This window comes from Malania oleifera, chromosome 4 (genome assembly GCF_029873635.1).
Source record: "Malania oleifera isolate guangnan ecotype guangnan chromosome 4, ASM2987363v1, whole genome shotgun sequence".
Classification (NCBI taxonomy): Eukaryota; Viridiplantae; Streptophyta; class Magnoliopsida; order Santalales; family Ximeniaceae; genus Malania; species Malania oleifera.
This window is the reverse complement of record NC_080420.1, coordinates 63,307,250-63,328,641: the sequence shown is the minus strand read 5'-3', so window position 1 is coordinate 63,328,641 and position 21,392 is coordinate 63,307,250.

Here is a 21,392-nt window from a genome sequence, read left to right as displayed (position 1 = left end):
TGCTTTCATTGCCTTTTTCTTTTTCTTTTTGGAATCTTTCTTAAGTTTTGGACAATCCGGTTTTAGGTGCCCTACTTTCTTGCAATTATTGCATGTAAGTGGTTCTTTCTTTGTTTCTTTCTTATTATTTCTTCCTCATTTAATTTTGAGTTTTGAATTTTTCTTTTGAATTTATTCTTCCTTCCTAGAATTTTTGCAAGTTTCTTGGATATGAAGGCTAGTTCATCTTCTTTATCTTCACTGCTAGAGTTTTTGTTTGATGCTTTAAAGGCTATAGATTCTTGACCTTTAGATTTACCACTTCTTTCATTCATGGCCATCTCATAGGTGAGAAGGGATCCTATGAGTTCATCTAGGGATGTATTTTGGAGATTTCTTCCTTCTGTAATTGCTGTAGCTTTAGGTTCCCATATTGAAGGAAGTCCTATAAAGATTTTACGGATCATTTCATAAGTGGAGTATATTTTTTCTAAAGCATTGAGGGAGTTTATAATATGTGTAAACCTTGTATACATATTTGTTTTGATTTCATCCAGATTCATCTTGAAAGCTTCACTCTCTTGTGAGCATGTCTATTCTACTATTTCTAACATCTATGGTGCCTTCATAAGTTACTTCTAGTTTGTCCCAAATTTCTTTAGCTGATTTACAAGCCATGACCCTATTGAATTCATTTATATCAAGAGCACAATATAATGCATTCATAGCACTTGAGTTTACTTGTAACATCTTATGGTCATTGTCGATCATGTCTTTTTCTTCTTTGGGAACTTATTTTCCATCTACAAGTTTTGTGGGAATTAAGTCACCATGTGTCCTTCCAAGCCTTCCAATCCATTGTTTGAAGATAAATTCTCATCCTTTGTTTCCAAAATGTATATTTTATGCCACAAAAGATGTGAGGCCTAGTTGAGGATTGATCCTCTCCAAAGGGAGCTACTCCTAGGTGTGCCATATAGATTTTTATGTAGCTACTAGTTAAGATTTGCTACAACCCCGCTCTAATACCAATTTAAAGTTAAGGAGTTGTCCGAAGAGGGGGTGAATTGGATTATTAAAATTTCTTTTAATTCCTTTCATGAATTCTTAACCTCTTGTTAATCTAGCAATCACACAACCAAACCTTATTTGGACAATCAATCCAAAAACCAATACTTCGACATAACACAAATAAAATTGGTTTATAATCACAAGTTCGGCGGAAAATTAATTAAGTTATCAACCTTTATAAATAAGTGTAAGTATGGTAACTTGAATACTTTGTAGAGATTCAAATATTCTTCCAACAATTCAATTCAACCAAAATGATCAAAACAAGATACACAAGTTAGATTGATTTCAGCAATGCTTTCAAGATTCATCACTTTAATAACTCAAAGTAATCGATCACAAAATACAATATGCAGCACTTTGGCAATTTTTAGCTTTGTTTGTAGCCATGTGTATATGATTAATTTATGCTCGGTATTGATGGATTTAAATTCTTAATATGATGCTCAATATGTAATCCAACACTCTTTCTAAAAACTTAGACCTTAAATAAACTTTTAGTTAATAAGTCTTGGGTGTTGAACCAATCAACGTAGTCCCTTACGGTTTTTGCAACTTGTATTGATCAACTAACGTACTTCCTTTCAGTTTTTGCAAATTCCCAAAAATAAATTAAACTTTAGTTTATTTAATATCTAATCTACGTAGTGTATATGATTAGAAATTAAAACACAACTACGCAGTTAATATATGCTTAAATTAAAGAGAATAGAGAAAGAGAGTGACACCACGATTTTTGTGAGGTTTGGCTTATCCCCAACCTACGTCCTCGCCTTTGGCCAATACCACTAAAGGATTCCACTATACTGTTCCTTTCTAGGTGGAACAAACCTTTTACAAGCGATACCCCACACTTAAACACTCCTTAAGTAGGCTAGAGCAACACCTCTCCAAGTGATACCCTACACTCGGTCACTCCTTCAATGGGTTAGAGCAATGCCTCTCCAAGTGATACCCCACACTCGGTCAACGATCCAAGAACCTGGAATCGTCAAGAAACAAGAAACAATAGCAGCGTACAACAATACTCTCACAAAGAGTAGATTAGTATAAATTCAATTACTTTGTACTTCAATAATAAATATCAATAAGAAATATAATGAAGCTCAAGAGAATTTATCATTGAGTTCCTTCTAGATTAGAAGTAGCAACTCAAAAATTCAGCAATTCAGATTTTGCAATGAGTGAACAAGAGAGAGCTTTGTTTGTAAGATAACTTTTAGAAAAATTTTCAATTCCTTATTTCTTGGTGTTTTATTTGATTTTCAAAATCATGTATTTATAGACTTAAAAAAGTAATTTGGTGTTGCCCATGTTTACTTGGAGTATTTCCCAATTTTTCGTAAATTTTGGGGCACAAGAAACCTTTATTTGAAATTTAAAAAATTTAAAATTTCTAGCCGTTAACAATGTTTAGACGACTGAACTATCGGATTCAGTCTTCTGATGTTCCTTAATACACTAAAAAATTTGAACTGAACACAGCGTCAAACGACTAAACTGCAGGTTCAGACTTCCAAACTTCCAGCTCAGAGGACTACACTGAAGGTTCAGTCTTCTGAGGGTGTTCTGCCTATTCTATGTTTCAACAAATAAATCTGCAGTAGACTGAACTAATTCTTTAGTCTTCTGAAGAAATTCTATTGAGTTAGGTGTAATCCCAAGAGGGGGGTGAATTGGGTGTTTTCAAATTCTTTGACTCTATTTACCTCTAAATCCCTACTTGTATATTAGCAAACCAATTTCAGGGATTTATAACAAAAGCAAATTCAATTTACCAATGAGTTCTGAATTACCCAATTAATTGTGTTCAATGTTATTTCACCCACACATGCAATACATCCAATTTAAATATAGTGCTGAAAGTAAATAGTATAGGGAAGAGAGAAGACAAACGCAATTTTTACGAGGTTCAGCCAACTTGGCCTACGTCCTCGCCTTGAGCAACCCACTCAAGGATTTCACTGAAATCCTTGCTCTTTAAATTGGGATGGAGCATTCCTTACAATCCGCTGCTTACAAGAGGTACAACTTCCTCCTACTCCGTTGCTTACAAGAGATACAACTCTCTCCTCAACCCTGGTTCACACACCGAACCGTAAATACAATAGAATCTGTAAAAACACTCAAAAATGCTTCCAAACAAAAGCTCGTGAGTACAATTCAAATTCCTAATACATTAACATATGATATAACTTGAAGCTCAGAATGTATGAAACCGATACAATCGTTTTATGAATGATTATGCTTCAACATACAATACTCTTTTTATCAAATCTCCTAAATAAATATATATTTAAGCACTGTGAAAAATTTTAGGATTCTAGTTCACTTTGCTAAAATGCACAAATATATCTTTTGTGAACTTATAAAAAAAGCTTTGAATATTATATCAATTACAATAAAAAAGGTTCCTTTCAAATATTCAATCTCAACACAATCTTTGTCATATGCAAGTATGTATATATCTATATATATATATATATATATATATATATATATATATATATAGGTAATGATGTTCAACACTCACAAACTGAATATATTGTTGTTTAGAAAAATATCCCTTGATAAAATGTATATTTATAAAACACCAAGGATATTTAATCAAACGTTAATATATCTAAAATATAGATCCTTTAACAACCACACACAAGAATCAAATCCTTTTAACCAACGAAGAAAAAATAAATCTTTTACCAATCAATGAGATTATCTAGATATAGTGTTTACTTATTCTCTATCACTCAGCACCTTTTAACTATAGATTTCTAAATGAGTGGTTCTTTGAAAAAAAATATATCTCAATGACAAAGTAAACTTTCTCAAGTAATGAACTTGTTAAACAAAATCTCTATATGGTTAAGAATGCTCAAGATCAAATTCCCTAAAGATATTCAATAGCAAGTGATGACATGAGAAGCTCTTGAAAAAAAAAAATAACTTGAATCACCAAACCTCAATACCAATATGAAGTACAAAATGTATACGTGAGTTCCCTTCTGATTTTCTGAATTGATTTGCTCAAAGATGATGTGTAGAATGAAGTGCAGGCAATTGTATATCAATCAGCTCAAGTTTCTCTATTCTCTTTCAATAAGATGTGTTCTTCTCTTCTTGTGTGTCTTAGCTTAGTTCTAGGGTGTTGAATCAGGTGTAATCCCAAGAGGGGGGTGAATTGGGTATTTAAAAATTCTTTGCCACTTATTTGCCATTTAAACCCTTCTTATATATTTACCAATGAATTCTTGTTGCTCAATTACTTATGTGCAATGCTATCCAACCTATACATGCAATATAAACAATTTAAATGCAGTGCTGAAAGTAAAGGATAAAAGGAAGAGAGAAAGCAAACATGGTTTTTATGAGGTTCAGCTGACTTGGCCTACATCCTCGCCTTGAGCAACCACTCAAGGATTTCACTAAATCCTTGCTCCTTAAATTGGGACGAAGCTTCCCTTACAATCCGCTGCTTACAAGAGACACAACTCCCTTATACTCCGCTGCTTAAAAGAGGCACAGTTCCCTCCTACTCCGCTACTTACAAGAGATATAACTCTCTCCTCACACACCGGTTCACACACCGAACCGTGTATACAATAGAATCTGAAAAACAACACTCAAAAAATGCTTCTAACAAAAGCTTGTGAGTACAATTCTTACAGATTAACATATGATATAACTTGAAGCTCATGAATGTATGAAAACGATACAATTGTTTTATGTATGATATGCTTCAACACACAAAACCCTTTTCATTAAAAAAACTCCCAAGAAAAGAAATATTTGAAATGCTTTGGAGAATTTTAGGGTTCTTAGTTCACTTTGCAAAGATGCACAAATATATCTAATGTGAATTTTTTAAAAGCTTTATCTTGAATGTTTTATCAATCTATATCAAAAAGCTTTCTATCAAATATTTAATCACAACCCGATCTTTGTAATATGTAAATATATACAATAATTAATTCAAAGATCAAAATACTGAGTATAAGGTTTTCCAAATAAAGTATCCCCCAATGAGATAAATATTTATGAATACCAAGGATATATATTCAAGTGTTTTAATATATTTAAAATATGAATCCTTTAACTGAATATACACTTGAATAAAACCATTCAATCGACAACACAACCTTAATCAAGTAATGAGCATGTTTAAGAAAAATATGTATACGTATATGCACATTCAAGATCAACCTTTCAATACTTAATCAAAAATAAATTTTTCAATAATAAGCTCTATGAACACTATATATACTCTTGACTCAAAAACTAATCAACCAAAAACTAAACAACATTCTCAAATAATGATATTTTCAAAAACAATTTTTATACATATGTGCACACTCAAGATCAAACTTTTCTAATGATAATCAAGAACAAGTAATGAGATGAGAAGTTCTTGAAAAATAATAACTTGAATGATCAAACCTCTATACTAGAATGAAAATCCAGATGAGTAAACGAGTTCCCTTCAAGATTCTGAGTTGATGTGCCCAAGTTTGATGATTAGAAATTGAAGCGTAGGCAATCGTATAGCAATGGAAACAAGTTTTCCAATATATTTTCAACAAGATGTGTTCTTCTCTTTCTTATGTGTCTTCTCTTTGTTCTAGAGTTTAGATATTCAGTATATATAGTGTCTTACCCTTAGGATTGATCTCAACCATTGGATCAAAGAAATAGCTCGCGAGTTCGTTTAATAAAAATTCAAATTTTAAGTTTCTTGCAGGTTCAAGCGCCTAAGGTTGAATGCCAAGGAGTCCGAAGTCCTTTGACCCTTTGAAAAATTAACTTGGATTGCAGGGTCAAGTGCCTAAAGATAGGGTCAAGCTCCTAAAGTGGTTCAGGCGTCTGAGGTTCCAAGGTCAGGCGACTGAGGTGCCTCCGCCAACTTGCTGTGTTTTCCTATTAATTCTTTAGGCTACCAAACTTAATCTTCAGGCTCCTAAAGAAATTCTTTAGGCCACTGAGGGTGAGTTCAGGCTATTGAAGTCCCATTTTTCTCAATTTTTTTTTAATTTAAAAATCTATTTTACTTTCTTTCTTGGTTCTTTTATAAATGTACTTTCCAAGGTTTTAAGAATATTTCTAAGTCCATGAAAGTCCCGTAATGATGTTCATGAAATGCATGAATCCTAAAATCATTCTAAGTTATGTTGAGCCTCAAATTAAATCATATGAAAATGTAAATACATAAGATCTAAATGCCCATTCCCAAGATGTTCTTGAACTTTGCCGCTTGCATCTTGATTCTCATACTCTTTGAGTTCCATGGATCTTGCCAAGATATGTTAGCTTTACTTTGTGACTTCCATGACTCGTTATCCTTCCATCCATGCTTAATATAGGTCATGTTCACAAACTCAATGCACTGATTAAATACCAAGTTATTTGTCATTATCAAAACCGGATTGGACTCGTAGAGTCAATAATCTCCCCCTTTTTGATGATGACAAATACACGAGCAAAAAATATATAATGGATTACACCTAACAAGGCTCCCCCTCAATTAATTCATCAAATATTCAATGAATGACAATATGCTCATAATGAATATATGCTCATGATGTTTCAATCCATGACATCAACAACTGTTTCTCCCCCTTTTGCATATCTCCCTTTTTTTTGCTTCCATTCTATTATTTTTGCTTCCAATTTTCTCATTTTTGCTCCCAATTTTCTCCCCCTTTTGACATCAACAAAAAGGTGTAAAATAAGAAAACATGAGTAGACGTGTCCAATTGTTGATTAATGCAATACCAAGTGATTATATCGTAAGTGACGTTGCTCTCCCTGAATTATATCATCTAACATAATTCTAAGTAACCTCTCGACTATGCATGAGACCTAATTCACGCCTAATTTGGATAAATCTATCCTCCGCAAGTGGTTTCGGGAATATATCTCCCCATTTTTCATCCGTGCGTACAAACTTTAGTGTCACATCCCCTTTTTGCACATGATCACGAAGAAAGTGATGTCGTATCTCTATGTGCTTAGTTTGTGAATGTAATATGGGATTCTTTGAAATATTTATTGCACTCATATTATCACATCTTATAGGAACTGTTTCATACCTTAACCCAAAATCCTTCAATTGTTGCTTCATGTAAAGCGTTTGAGCACAACAACTACCTGCCGCTATGTATTCAGCCTCAGCTGTGGAAAGAGCAACTGAATTTTGTTTCTTGGAAAGCCAAGAGGCCAAGGAATGTCCTAAGAAATGACATATACCACTAGTGCTCTTCCTATCCACTTTGCTACCTACAAAATTAGCATCTGAATAACTAATAATCTCAAAGGATGTGTGCTTAGGATACCATAACCCAATTTCCACGGTTCCTATTATGTATCTAAGTATTCATTTAACAGCTAGCAAATGAGACTCTTTTGGTGCAGACTGAAATCTTGTACACAAACATACGCTAAACATTATATCAGGTCTACTAGGCAGTCAAGTATAACAAGCTACCTATCATTCCACGATATAGCTTGACATTTACTGGTATACCTTGTTTGTCTTTGTCTAATTTCAATGAAGCGCTCATAGGTGTACCTAGTATTTTTCCATCTTCCATATTGAACTTTTTGAGTAAGTCTCTAATATACTTTGGTTGATTTATGAATATTCCATGATTTGCCTATTTGATCTGAAGTCCTAGGAAGAAATTTAGTTCACCCATCATGCTAATCTCAAATTCATTACACAATTCTTTATTTGTAGCGCCAAATATGATGTCATCTACATATACTTGCACTAGGAGAATATCATCTTTCTTAGACTTTATGAACAGGGTTGTATCTATCTTTCCTCTTATAAATCCATTTTCTAATAGAAAACCGCTTAGCCTTTCATACCAAGCTCTAGGAGCTTGCTTTAAAACATACAAGGCTTTTGTCAGTCTATAAACATGATCTGGATTCTTATGGTTTTCAAAACATGGAGGTTGTTTTGCATACACTTCTTCATTTATATAGCCATTTAAAAATGTGCTTTTGACATCCATTTGATATAACTTGAAATCCTTAAAAGCTGCATATGCTAAAAGCATTCGTATGACTTCCATCCAAACTATAGGTGCAAATGTTTCTTCAAAATCTATACCATCTTTTTGATTATATCCCTAAGCTACTAATTTAGCTTTATTTCTCACAACTATTCCATGTTCATCTTTCTTATTCTTGTATATCCATTTGGTCCCTATGATTGACTTATCCTCAGGTCTAGGAACTAATGTCCATACTTTGTTTCTCTCAAATTGATTTAATTCTTCTTGCATGGACAACACCTACGATTCATCCTCTATAGCTTCACTCACATTCTTAGGTTCTTCTTAAGATAAAAATGCAAAATGACTAACCATGTTCCTAAGAGAGGAGCGAGTGGCTACTCCACATATTGGTTGACCTATTATTTGATCTATGTGATGATTCTTTATGTATTTCCGTTCTCTAGGTGGTTCATTAACCTCATTTTCAGTTTGATCAATTTCAATGGATGGTTCCTTAAGTTCATTTTTCTTTTCTGAATCATTTTCAATTGATAGTTCTTCAAATTCCTTGTTTAATTCAATTCCATCTTCATCAATTCTTTTGGAGAAGGGATTTGACTCATCGAACACTATATGAATATATTCTATGACCGTCAATGTTTGTTTTTTATATACTCTATAGGCTTTACTATCTAAGGCATACCCTAGGAAGATAGCTTCATCAGATTTTACATCGAATTTTCCTAAATGCCCATTGTCTCTAAGCACAAAACACTTGCAACCAAAGACATGAAAATATGATATGTTTGGTCTATGGCCATTCCATAACTCGTACGGAGTTTTATTAAGTGATGGTATAATCAAAACTCTATTTAGCATATAGCAGGCGGTATTCACTGCCTCAGCTTAGAAGTACTTAGGTAGTTTATGTTTGTTAAGCATAGTTCTAGCCATCTCTTGTATAGACCTATTTTTCCTTTCAACTACACCATTCTGTTGTGGTGTTCTAGGTGCTGAAAAGTTATGGGCAATTCCTAATGAGTCACAATAGTCTTCCATGCCTTGATTTTTGAATTCTCTACCCCTATCACTTTGAATTTTAGTAATTGTGTATCCCTTTTCATTTTGCACATTCTTGCACAGGTTTATAAATTGTTCACATGCTTCATCTTTGTGACCTAAGAATAGTACCTATGTGTATCTTGAAAAATCATCAATTATGACAAATGCGTATGATTTTCCTCCTAAACTCTGAATTAGGTTTGGCCCAAATAAGTCTAAGTGTAGCATTTGGAGTTGCCTAGTAGTGGAGATCTCTTTCTTCTTCTTAAATCTTGTTCTTGCTTGTTTTCCTAGTTGGCATGCATCACATATTTTATCTTTCACAAATTTAGTCTTAGGCAGTCCTTTAACTAATTCTTTCTTAACTAGTTTTGAGATTAAATCCATGTTTGCGTGTCCTAGTCTCCTATGCCAAATCCAGCTAAGTTCATTCATAGCAGAGAAGCATGTCACACTCTGTGAGGTTAAGTTATCAAAGCTTGTGGTATATACGTTTTCATGATGTTCGGTAGTGAATAGTATCTTATTATCAGTTATGTGTTCAACTATGCACTTGTCATGTTCAAATGATACTTTATAGCCTTTATCACATAGTTGGCTTATACTTAGTAAATTATGCTTTAAACCTTCCACTAGTAAAACATTATCAATAATTAATGAAGAATTATTACCAACTTTACCTACACTTGTAATCTTTCCCTTAGCATTATCTCAAAAAGTAACAAACCTTTCATCCTTGGGTGTGATGGATGTGAACTTTGTTTTATCCCTAGTCATGTTACGTGAGCATCCACTATCCATATACCATCTATCTTTTGAGGATGCTAATCTTAAGCATATCTGCAAGACACAGTCAAATAACTAGCTTTGGTACCCAGATTTTCTTGGGTCTAGGGGGGTTAGTGCGAGATTGACCTTTGATTTCCATACTTTCTTTAATTTTACATCTTTATTTTTGAAAGGACAGTCGAATTGTATGTGACCCAACCTTTTACATTTAATTCTTAGTTGGAGCATATGACTTTGATTCTTTTGTAAAATAACCCATGTAAAGATGTCTTTTCTTTAGATTTTCCTTACCATTAAAACTGAACCCTTCCTTTTCTAGGGAATTTCTTTGAGATCCTAGAAGCTTTTCAAAATTGTTTTGTCCTTCAGTAAATTTACAAATAATTTCAAATTTATCTTTCAAATCCTTTTCTAACTCCATAATTTTCAAATCTTTATTTCTTATGAAAGATGCATGAGATTCATTTTGACATTCAAGAAAGATTGAAAGTTTCTTTGACTTTACTTCTCAACTCAGAAATTTTCTTTGTTTTCTTCTCAAGCATTTTAATAGTGTATAGATATTCTTGTTTCAGTTCATCATAAGAAATCATATCATTTTCATTTTCAGAATCACTAGAATAATATAAAGATGATGAAAATGATGATTGTACCTCAAGGTCATCATGTGCCATTAGACACAGATTGGCAACCTCGTCGTCACTAGATTCAGATTCTAAACCACTAGTTCTGTGTGTATCCCAACAGATTTTCAGTGCCTTCTTCTTTTTCTTTGAGGCTTTCATGAGCTTGGGGCACTCAGGTTTGATGTGTCCAACTTCTCGGCAGTTGTAGCATGTTGGTGGATCCTCCTTTTTTTTCTTCATGCTTTGCTCTCCTTTTTCCAATTTAGAGTTTGAAATTTTTTGTTGAACTTCTTGTTCTTCTTTAAGAACTTTCCAAACTTCTTTGTTAGCAAGGCCATGTCACCATCTGTTTCGAAATCACTTCCTTCACTTGAATAACTTGATGATGCCTTAAGTGCAGTGACCTTCTTTGCTTTGCTTTGCTCATTTTTCCTCTCGTTTATTGCCAGCTCATAGGTGATGAGCGATCCAATGAGTTCGCCCACTGACATCTCCTTAAGATTTCTCCCTTCTGCTATTGCAGCAGTTTTCGCTTCCCACACTGGAGGTAATCCCCTGATTATTTTCTTGATCAACTCATAAGTAGGGTAAGTTTTTCCAAAAGCATTTAAAGAGTTAATGATGTGTGTGAATCTAGTGTACATGGATTGTATGGATTCATCAGTCATCATTTTAAATGCTTCATATTCACTAGTGAGCATGTCTATCCTACTATCCTTGACTTCCTTAGTGCCTTCATATGTAACTTCTAATTTTTCCAAAATTTCTTTAGCTGAGTTACATGCCATTACCCTATTAAATTCATTGACATCTAATGTACAGAAAAGTAAGTTCATGGCAGTGATATTGATTTGTACTGACTTCCAATCCTCTTCAGTATATTCATCTTCAGTTTTAGGTAGATTAATCTTATCAATTACTTTCATGGGAATGTGATTTCCCTTAGTCACTATTTTCCAAACCTTCCAATCTACGTTCAGTAGATATATGCTCATCCTATATTTCCAATAGGTGTAATTTACACCATAGAAAATGGGTGGTCTAGTGGATGAGTGTCCCTCACCGAATGGAGTTACACCAATGTGTGCCATGTGATTGTTTTACAAATTAACTATCAAGTCTATGTAAACCTGGCTCTGATACCAATTGTTGAATCACGTGTAATCCCAAGAGGGGGGGGGGTGAATTGGGTATTTAAAAATTCTTTGCCACCTATTTACCACTTAAACCCTTCTTATATATTTACCAATGAATTCTTGTTGCTCAATTACTTATGTGCAATGCTATCCAACCTATACATGCAATATAAACAATTTAAATGCAGTGCTGAAAGTAAAGAGTAAAAGGAAGGGAGAAAGAAAACACGATTTTTATGAGGTTCAGCCGACTTGGCCTATGTCCTCGCCTTAAGCAACCACTCAAGGATTTCACTAAATCCCTACTCCTTAAATTGAGACGGAGCTTCCCTTACAATTCGCTACTTACAAGAGGCACAGCTCCCTCCTACTCCGCTACTTACAAAAGGCACAGTTCTCTCCTACTCTGCTGCTTACAAGAGATACAATTCTCTCCTCACACACCGGTTCACACACTGAACCGTGTATACAATAGAATCTGAAAAACAACATTCAAAAAATGCTTCTAACAAAAGCTTGTGAGTGCAATTCAAATTCCTAACACATTAACATATGATATAACTTGAAGCTCATGAATGTATGAAAATGATACAATTGTTTTATGTATGAAATGCTTCAACACACAAAACCCTTTTTATTAAAAAAACTCCCAAGAAAAGAAATATTTGAAATGCTTTGGAGAATTTTAGGATTCTTAGTTCACTTTACAAAGATGCACAAATATATCTAATGTGAACTTGTTAAAAGCTTTATCTTGAATGTTTTATCACTCTATATCAAAAAGCTTTCGATCAAATATTTAATCACAACTCGATCTTTGTAACATGTAAATATATACAATAAGTAATTCAAAGATAAAAATACTGAGTATAAGGTTTTCCAAATAAAATATCCCCCAATAAGATAAATATTTATGAATACTAAGGATATATATTCAAGTCTTTTAATTTATCTAAAATATGAATCCTTTAATTGAATATACACTTGAATCAAAACATTCAATAAACAACACAACCTAAATCAAGTAATGAGCATGTTTAAGAAAAAGATATATATGTATATGCACATTCAAGATCACCTTTTAATACTTAATCAAAAGTATATTTTTCAATAATAAGCTCTATGAACACTATATATATATACTCTTGAATCAAAAACCAATCAACCAAAAGCTAAACAACTTTCTCAAGTGATGATCTTTTCAAAAACAATTTTTATACGTATGTGCACACTTAAGATCAAAATTTTCTAATGATAATCAAGAACAAGTAATGAGATGAGAAGTTCTTGAAAAGTAATAACTTAAATGATCAAACATCAATACTAGAATGAAAATCCAGATGAGTAAATGAGTTCCCTTCAAGATTCTGAGTTGATGTGCCCAAGTTTGATGATTAGAAATTGAAGCGTAGGCAATCGTATAGCAATAGGAGCAAGTTTTCCAATATATTTTCAACAAGATGTGTTCTTCTCTTTCTTGTGTGTCTTCTCTTCGTTCTAGGGTTTAGATATTTAGTATATATAGTGTCTTACCCTTAGGATTGATCTCAACCGTTGGATCAAAGAAATAGCTCGCGAATTCGTTTAATAAAAATTCATATTTTAAGTTTCCCGCAGGTTCAGGCGCCTAAGGGTGAATGTCCAGGCGACCGAAGTCCTTTGACTTTTTGAAAAATTAACTTGGATTGCAGGGTTAGGCATCTAAATATAGGGTCAGGCTCCTGAAGTGGTTCAGGCGCCATAGATTCCAAGGTCAGGCAACTGAGGTGCCTCGGCCAACTTGCTGTGTTTTCCTATTAATTCTTCAGGCTACCAAACTTAATCTTCAGGCTCCTGAAGAAATTCTTCAAGCTATTGAGGGTTAGTTCAGGCTACTGATGTCCCCTTTTCTCAATTTTCCTTTTTTTTTTTTTAATTTAAAATTCTATTTTACTTTCTTTCTTGGCTCTTTTATAAAGGTACTTTCCAAGGTTTTAAGAATATTTCTAAGTCCATGAAAGTCCCCTAATGATGTTCATGAAATGCATGAATCTTAAAATCATTCTAAGTTATGTTGAGCCTCAAATTAAATCATATGAAATGTAAATACATAAGATCTAAATACCCATTCCTAAGATGTTCTTGAACTTTGTTGCTTGCATCTTGATTCTCGTACTCTTTGAGTTCTATGGATCTTGCTAAGATATGTTAGCTTTACTTTGTGACTTCCATGACTCGTTATCCTTACGTCCATGCTTAATATAGGTCCTGTTCACAAACTCAATGTATAGATCAAATACCAAGTGATTTGTCATTATAAAAACTGGATTGGACTCGTAGAGTCAACATAGGGTTTAGATATTCAATATTTATAGTGTCTAACCCTTAGGATTGATCTCAACCATTGGATCAAAGAAAAAGTTCGCGAGTTCTATTAATAAAAATTTGAATTTTAAACTTTCCTGCGACTTCAGGCTACTAAAGTTGAGTTCGGGCTCCTAAAGTGACTTCAAGAGACTGAAGTTCCAGTTCTGGCAACCGAAGTACCTCGGCTAGATTCTGTTTTTCCCATTAATTCTTCAAGCTACAAAACTTAATCTTCAGGCTACCGAAGAAATTCTTCATGTGACTGAAGTTGAGTTCAAGCTACCGAAGTGCCCTTTTCCTCAAATTTTCTTTTCTAATTTAAAAATCCGTTTTACTTTCTTTCTTGGCTCTTTTATAAAACATATTTTCCAAGATTTTAAAAGTATTTCTAAGTCCATGAAAGTCCCCTAATGATATACATGAAATGCATGCATCCGAAAGTCATTCTAAGTTTTGTTGAGCCTCAAATTAAATCATATGAAAATGTAAATACATGAGGTCTAAGTACCCATTCCCAAGATGTTCTTGAACTTTGCCGCTTGCATCTTGATTCTCATACTCTTTGAGTTCCATGGATCTTACCAAGATATGTCAGCTTTACTTTATGGCTTTCATGACTCATTATCCTCCCGTGCATGCTTAATATAAGTTTTGTTCACAAACTCAATGCACATATCAAACACCAAGTGATTTGTTATTCTCAAAACCGGATTGAACTTGTAGAGTCAACAAATTCTTCAGACGTCTGAAGTAAAACTTCAGCCGTCTGATGTACATCTTCAGACTTCTGAGGTACACCTCAGTCGTTTGGGCAGACCAACTTCAGAATTTTCATTTTAGTTTTCAAAATCATTTGTGCTTTTTTACTTTGATTTCTTATAAAACATTTTTTGGGTTTTTAAATAAGGTCTTTAGGTCCATAATTAATCCTAGAAGAGCTTTCAACATATTTCGCAAAGATATTTAAATATGAAGTACTTTTATAAATACTTCTTATGACGTTTGACATTCTAAACACTTAAGTCTTCATGCTTGTCTTTCTTTGAGCTCTCTTGCTTTGTCTTCCTTTGGCTCCATCTTGTCTTCAAGCTTTAATATAATTTAAGCTTTTAGCAAGTCCTCTTTAACCTCCATGTTTTCGTAATCTTCAATCTTTATTAGATCATCTTTGAATCCATGTTTTGACTCCTTAAGCTTCATTTGATCATATTTCTTTAAAGTATAAGCTTTCAGTGATCCTTATGAGCATTTGACTTTGTATTCACATACTTGAATCTTGAAATATCATCACTTAATAAAATATGTTAAGTTCATCCTATTTGTTATCATCAAAACAAGATTTTAAGCCTTCTAAGGCCAATAAGAACCAATGACCTTAAAGAGATAAGGAAAATCTGGTTTGATTGGACAGGCGAAAGACGATTGTATTTTTTAGAGTTGTATGGTCACATAGGCTTCCTACTACATATAACTGTCAATCGCGATGTAGTGAACATCCTAATAGAGTTTTGGAGCCCTCCTTACCACTGCTTCACCATGGAAGGGGTAAACATGGCTCCTACTATAGAAGAATATGTATCTCTGTTGAGCCTACCAAAGATCCATAAAGCTTATGTGCCTAATACAACTACCTTATTTAGAAAAGAGCTAAGTAGGGTAATTGGTGTTAAGGCCTAAGGAGTGAATGACAAAGTCAGCAAGGAAGCGAAAGCCATCTCCTAGGAAGTATTGAAAGCTCTAGTGAAACCAGAAGAATCAGAAAAAAGTTATATGACCATGCTAGCCCTCACCATCTATGGGTTGGTGATCTTCTCAAAAGAAATAGGGGTCATTGATCAGGGAGTTGTCTCTTTTGTGGCCCAAGTTCAAAAAGGGGTCAATCTGGTGTCAGCCATCTTAGCGGAAACAATCTGGTATTAGGATTATTCCTAATCTAAGGGAAAGAGTCGATTAAAGTGTTGTGTTCCATTGCTCTATGTATGGTTCATGAGTCATGTATCGTGCAAGGAGAACCACTTTCATCCTGTATACTCGAGACTTTGAATTCCGCTGATAGACTTTGAAAAAGGCTTCGTGGGAGCAGCATTTGAGCAAAGGAGAATAGGCCAAAAGAATGCACAATTGGAAAACTAAAGGATTTTCGTGGATGGCACCACAGATGGGGAGTTTCGATATGGTCTATCGGTGTGGTAACTTCTCGTGGGTCCCCTTACTAGGCCCATAAAGAGGAACCACATACACTCCCCTCATGTTTAGGAGGCAAGTGGGTTCTAGCCAGTTCATACCAATGACTCATGGGTTAAGTGAATCAGAGTTCGATTACAAGCAGGAAGAAGCCCATAAGGTGATTGGAAAATTCGCAGCTGCATGGAGAACGGTCTACATCATCAGTTAAGGTAAGCATTTGATGGAAGCACGGGGAAATTACAATAGGTGTGTCACCAATCGAGTCAATCCTCAAGTCATAAGAATCCTACTAAGAGCATCCCCAAGTCAACTTGGACTAGAAGAAGGATTCATAAAGGTGGAGCTCGTTGCCAAAAGAGCAAAGGTTGGGGAATGTTAGATAAACCTTTGGTGCCAAGAAGATGTGAAGCGAAAACAGACTCAGTGCATACAAGCCAAAGGAAAAATAATGGCATTGAGAAGGGAATTTCGAAATGAGGCTCAGATCAACTCAACCATGCAGAAAGAGGGTCTCGAGCACAGCTAAAAGGGATATGGTTGTACTGGAAAAAGAGATAGGAATCTTATCTATGTACCCATTTCATGAATTAAAGAAGGCTATTTTAATAATTTTGACAACTCAATCATTTGGTGTCATACATTACACAGTTCATCCTCATTACATCCATCTATGGAACATTCATGACATTACCTATTCATGCATACATTGTCCTAAAGCATGGGTTGTCTGTGCAGAAGCAGGAAACAAGCTTAGTCGCAACAATTCAAACTTCCATCCACTTGTACGATACCTGGAGAAATAAGAGATCATGTGGAGTCAATTGGAGAGCCATGTAAGGCTCTTGAGCAAAGTCAGGATAGGATCTACCAAGAAATTCAAGAGGTTAAGAATCATATGGATAAGTTAATGGAGATAGTTTCCTCTTTAAGCAATATCATGCAATCTCCGAAACAGGTAGTTGAGAGCGAGCCTCCGTTTCCACTTGTTAGTGAGCATCCATCATCACCAACATATGGCTGGTCTGGGCCCAAGCTTGCACACATTTGTCCTAGAGACTCAAGACCCAGGTTTCCAACTGAAGAAGGATCTTCATGCATTGCTAAAAAGGAAAATGGCAGAAGAAGCAAGTAAAGAATAAACCCCCATTCTGGAAGTGAATCATGAAAGACAAATGGAGAAAGAGCAGTTGCAAGCTTTGCAAGGAACAAATATGTTTGATTCAGTAGACACTGGTAACCCTGGTTTAGTGTCAGATTTGATTTTTCCTATGAAGATCCGAATCCCAGGCTTCGAGAAATTCAATGGGACCAAGCGCTCATTTGCTCATTTAGGAATGCATCTCCAAAAGATGGTTGCATATGCTGACAATGATGATATGCTCTTTCATTGTTTTCGAGATAGCTTAACTGGAGAGGCTTTAAGATGGCATAGCCGAGTTAAGTTTCATACATGGAGGGATTTAGCTCATCTTTTTATTACTTAGCACAACAATGATATAACTCTAGATAGGCCAGCTTTACAAAATACGGAGGAAAAGACGAGTGAATGCTCATATCAAGGGAAAGATATGACGACTCAGAGTTATCCTCCGATTGGGAATGGAAAAGCAGTTTGTCCATTTGATGACTTCTCTAATGACCTGTGCATTTACTACATCCCTAGAAGAACTCCACAGAACTTTGCTAATCTGAGAATCATCAGAAAGTAGGTCGAAGGGGCAATCAATACTTGAAAAGCGGAGTATACAAAGTCCGGGCAAAGCCTGTCCAAAGGAGTCAGTAAAAAGAAAGATGAAGAAGCCCAGATAATCCAAGGGAGACATTGTTAGAGACGTCAGCATCATGGGCCTAAAAGCAATTTTAGACCCAGCACTAACCAGATAGCACGAGCAGGCGCAAGGCCTCTGATTATTTCCCCCAAGCCTACACCCACCCACCTAGACTTTCAGAATCATGGAAAGGGTTCTAATAGGATCGAGCCAATTCCTATGTCCTATTTGGAATTGTTCCCTCAGCTGCTTGAAAGAAGCTCATCTCAGTCATCCCCGACATACCTGAATAGCACCCCCTCCTGCAGTGGTACGATCTGGATGCCTGGTGCATATTTCACTCCAACACTGACCGCTGCTGGGCACTTAAGCACAAGGTACAATCACTAAGAGATACATGGTGTTTGGCATTTGATGATGAAGAAACTAGTATACATGGGAGTCCACAACGTAACCATGGTGGAGGGCATGATTAAGGCCATCAGATTGAAGGACAGTTTGGAAATGAGGTCGGAAAATGATTCACATGCTAAGAAGGGTGTTTCTATGGGTCCCTTTTGTTTTAGTCATTTTGAAATTTGAATTAAATGCAATGCATTTTAGTATAATCCCCATCACCTTGTTTCAAGTTTTTTCCACTTTTGCTTGCATTTTGTGCTTTGACACAGGAAATGATTTTGTCAAAACAAGGGGCTTGGAGCCAGTAGTTAGTTGATTTTGTGAATCTATTCAAGAAGCAAAAAACAAAAGAACAAGATAAAAATAAAGAACAAAAGAAAGGCGAAAAATAAAAAAAGAGAGAAAAGAAGAAAAAAGAAAAAAAAGAAGAAGGAAAAGCATCCAAGCTAAAATTTGTCAAGGACCCCTTTGCAAAATAGAAACAAGGAGTTTTGTTGATTGAGAAGGCGTAAGCGACCAATCAAGCTTTACATTTCCTCGACGAAGTCAATGAACAAAGTCTCTTGTCTTCATTTTATAAATCATGATCAGTGTCTTAGGAGTATAATGATTATATTCTGATCAAATGAGGGGTGGCCATCTTTGGTTGACCCATTTTTCCATAAAGAACCAAACAATGATTTACCATTTGTTAACCAAGTTGAACCTAAATGTTAAACTAGATTTTTCTTAAATGTTAGTTTGCCAAAAATGCAACCTGGGTTTGGGTCTCTTAGGGTTTGACAAGTCATTTAAGGCAATGATCACTACCAAAAGGATGGCAGGCCATCTTTCTGCTATCCAAAAATAAATTCAAAGAAAAACCCCTTACTAACCCTTTTGAGCCTGAAAAACAAAAATTCATTTCTTGATTAACCTGTCAAAGGATCCCACCCCATATTGGGGCAGTTTTAAAAGGAATAGTCCCAAATGGAGTCTAGATCAAAGAGAAGCTAAGATCCCTCCATGAAAGGAAAAAAAAAAGGGTGCATTAAAAGAGGAAAATGCAGAAAAAGAGAAAAAGAAGGAAAAAGAAAGAAAGAAATAAGGGACATACATTATATGTGATCCTTGACCAATGATTACCCGTGATAAAATCGACGACTTTAAGCTTTATCTAAATTCTTTTTCTTCTTTAACCAATATCCATCAGCCTACATTACGGTCTAAATGAAAGTCCTGAACTGATTCGGGCATACTGTTGTTTCAATAGATTTGTCAGGCTCAATGTTGAGTGTGAACTACGTAATGACCTGATCCTAAAAAGGTACTCAGACAGCTTGTTCAAATAACAAGTTCAGTCAATACTTTGCAAATGTTTCACTATAAACTAGGGTAGAAAATGTCATTTAAGGGAGAGCCTTAGTTTCCTTTCTCTTGTTGAAACCTAAATCCCTAGGCTACATTTCATCCTACATCTTAAAGTCCACCCTAATATTGGAATATTGATCAGATTGCTTAATGGGAAACTAGTTCTAATTCAAGATAGAAAGCTTGAGATAAGCAAGAAAGAATCTCTGGCCAATGATGCAATGGAGGAGTTATGCTTAGGAGGCTGATATAAAAAGAAAAAAGAAAAAAAAAGAGAAAAAAATAAAAGAAACCGGGGGGGGGGGGGTTCGCTCATTGATGTGATTCCTTGAGCTAGTAGCAAAGCTACAAAGTACTTGTAAGGTTGTTTTTTTTGTTAAACAAGCACAAAAAAATCAAGCGAGCTTGAGCATTCCATTCATATCCGTAATAAGATTGAGCTATCTGATTGCATGTTTATTCATTTAAATTTCAAATAAATTTTAAAGCATTGATGATGCAATCCAAAGAAAGCCCTTGTTTGGAAAAATGCAAAATGGACAAGACCCATCACAAAATGCATCACTTGGGGCATATTTCACATCAAGTTTTAGGAACGCCAATTCAAAAATTTACTTACTTGAGTGGAATTTGAAAATATGGCCAGGGTCATATACAGATGTAAGTGGGGCAGTTTTTCATGTTGAGTCTTATTGGAGTTACGTCAGGTACCTTCATATCAGAGTGAGAGTTGAAAACATGGTCAAAGTCAGTGGCAGATATATGCAACCGGGGCAGATTTCATGAACTTCAAAACCCATTTAGATGCTTTCATATTAGAGTGGAAGTTGAAAGCATGGCCAAGGTCAGTGGCAGATGAATGCAATTGGGGCAGATTCCACGTTGAGTTTCAGTAGAACCCATTCAGGCGCCTTCTTTTCATATTTGAATGAGAAAATAGGGTCAAGATCAAAGACAGGGTTGGTGATCACAAGCGCGCTGGAAAGGAAGATTCATGCATCTTTATGCATTGCAAAAAAAAAAAAAAAATTTCTCAGGAAAAGATGTCGGGAACTTGCACCCGATTGTTCATCCTTAGTGGAGTAACGTTTTAGGGACTTTAAGCCCCATCTAAAGGACATTTGCCAAAAGGTCTCGAGATCTTGCTCCTGATAACCCTTGTTCAAACCCAAGTAATCATTTTCCAAAATCTCAGGATCTTGCACCCAATTCATCATCCCAGTAGAGCAACATGTTTTTAAGGACTTTGAATCCCACATCTAAGGCAACTTTCCAAAAGATCTTGGGGTCATGCACCTAATCAGATTTCCCCAATGAAGTAACCATTTTTCAAACACAAGAATTCATATCTAAAAAACCAAAAGTTTTGGCTCAGGTCATCAAACCTTCTGTGGCTCAAATTATTACATCCGTAGCAAGCCATTTGAGGAAAGTTTTGGCTCGGGTCATCGAACCCATTGTCGCTTGGATTATCACATCCGTAGCAAGCCATTTGAGGAAAGTTTTGGCTCAGGTCATTGAACCCGCTATGGCTCAAATTTTCACATCTATAGCAAGCCATTTGAGGAAAGTTTTGGCTCGGGTCATCAAACCCGCTGTGGCTCGGATTATCACATCCATAGCAAGCCATTTCAGGAAAGTTTAGGCTCTGGTCATCGAACCCGCTATAGCTTAGATTAT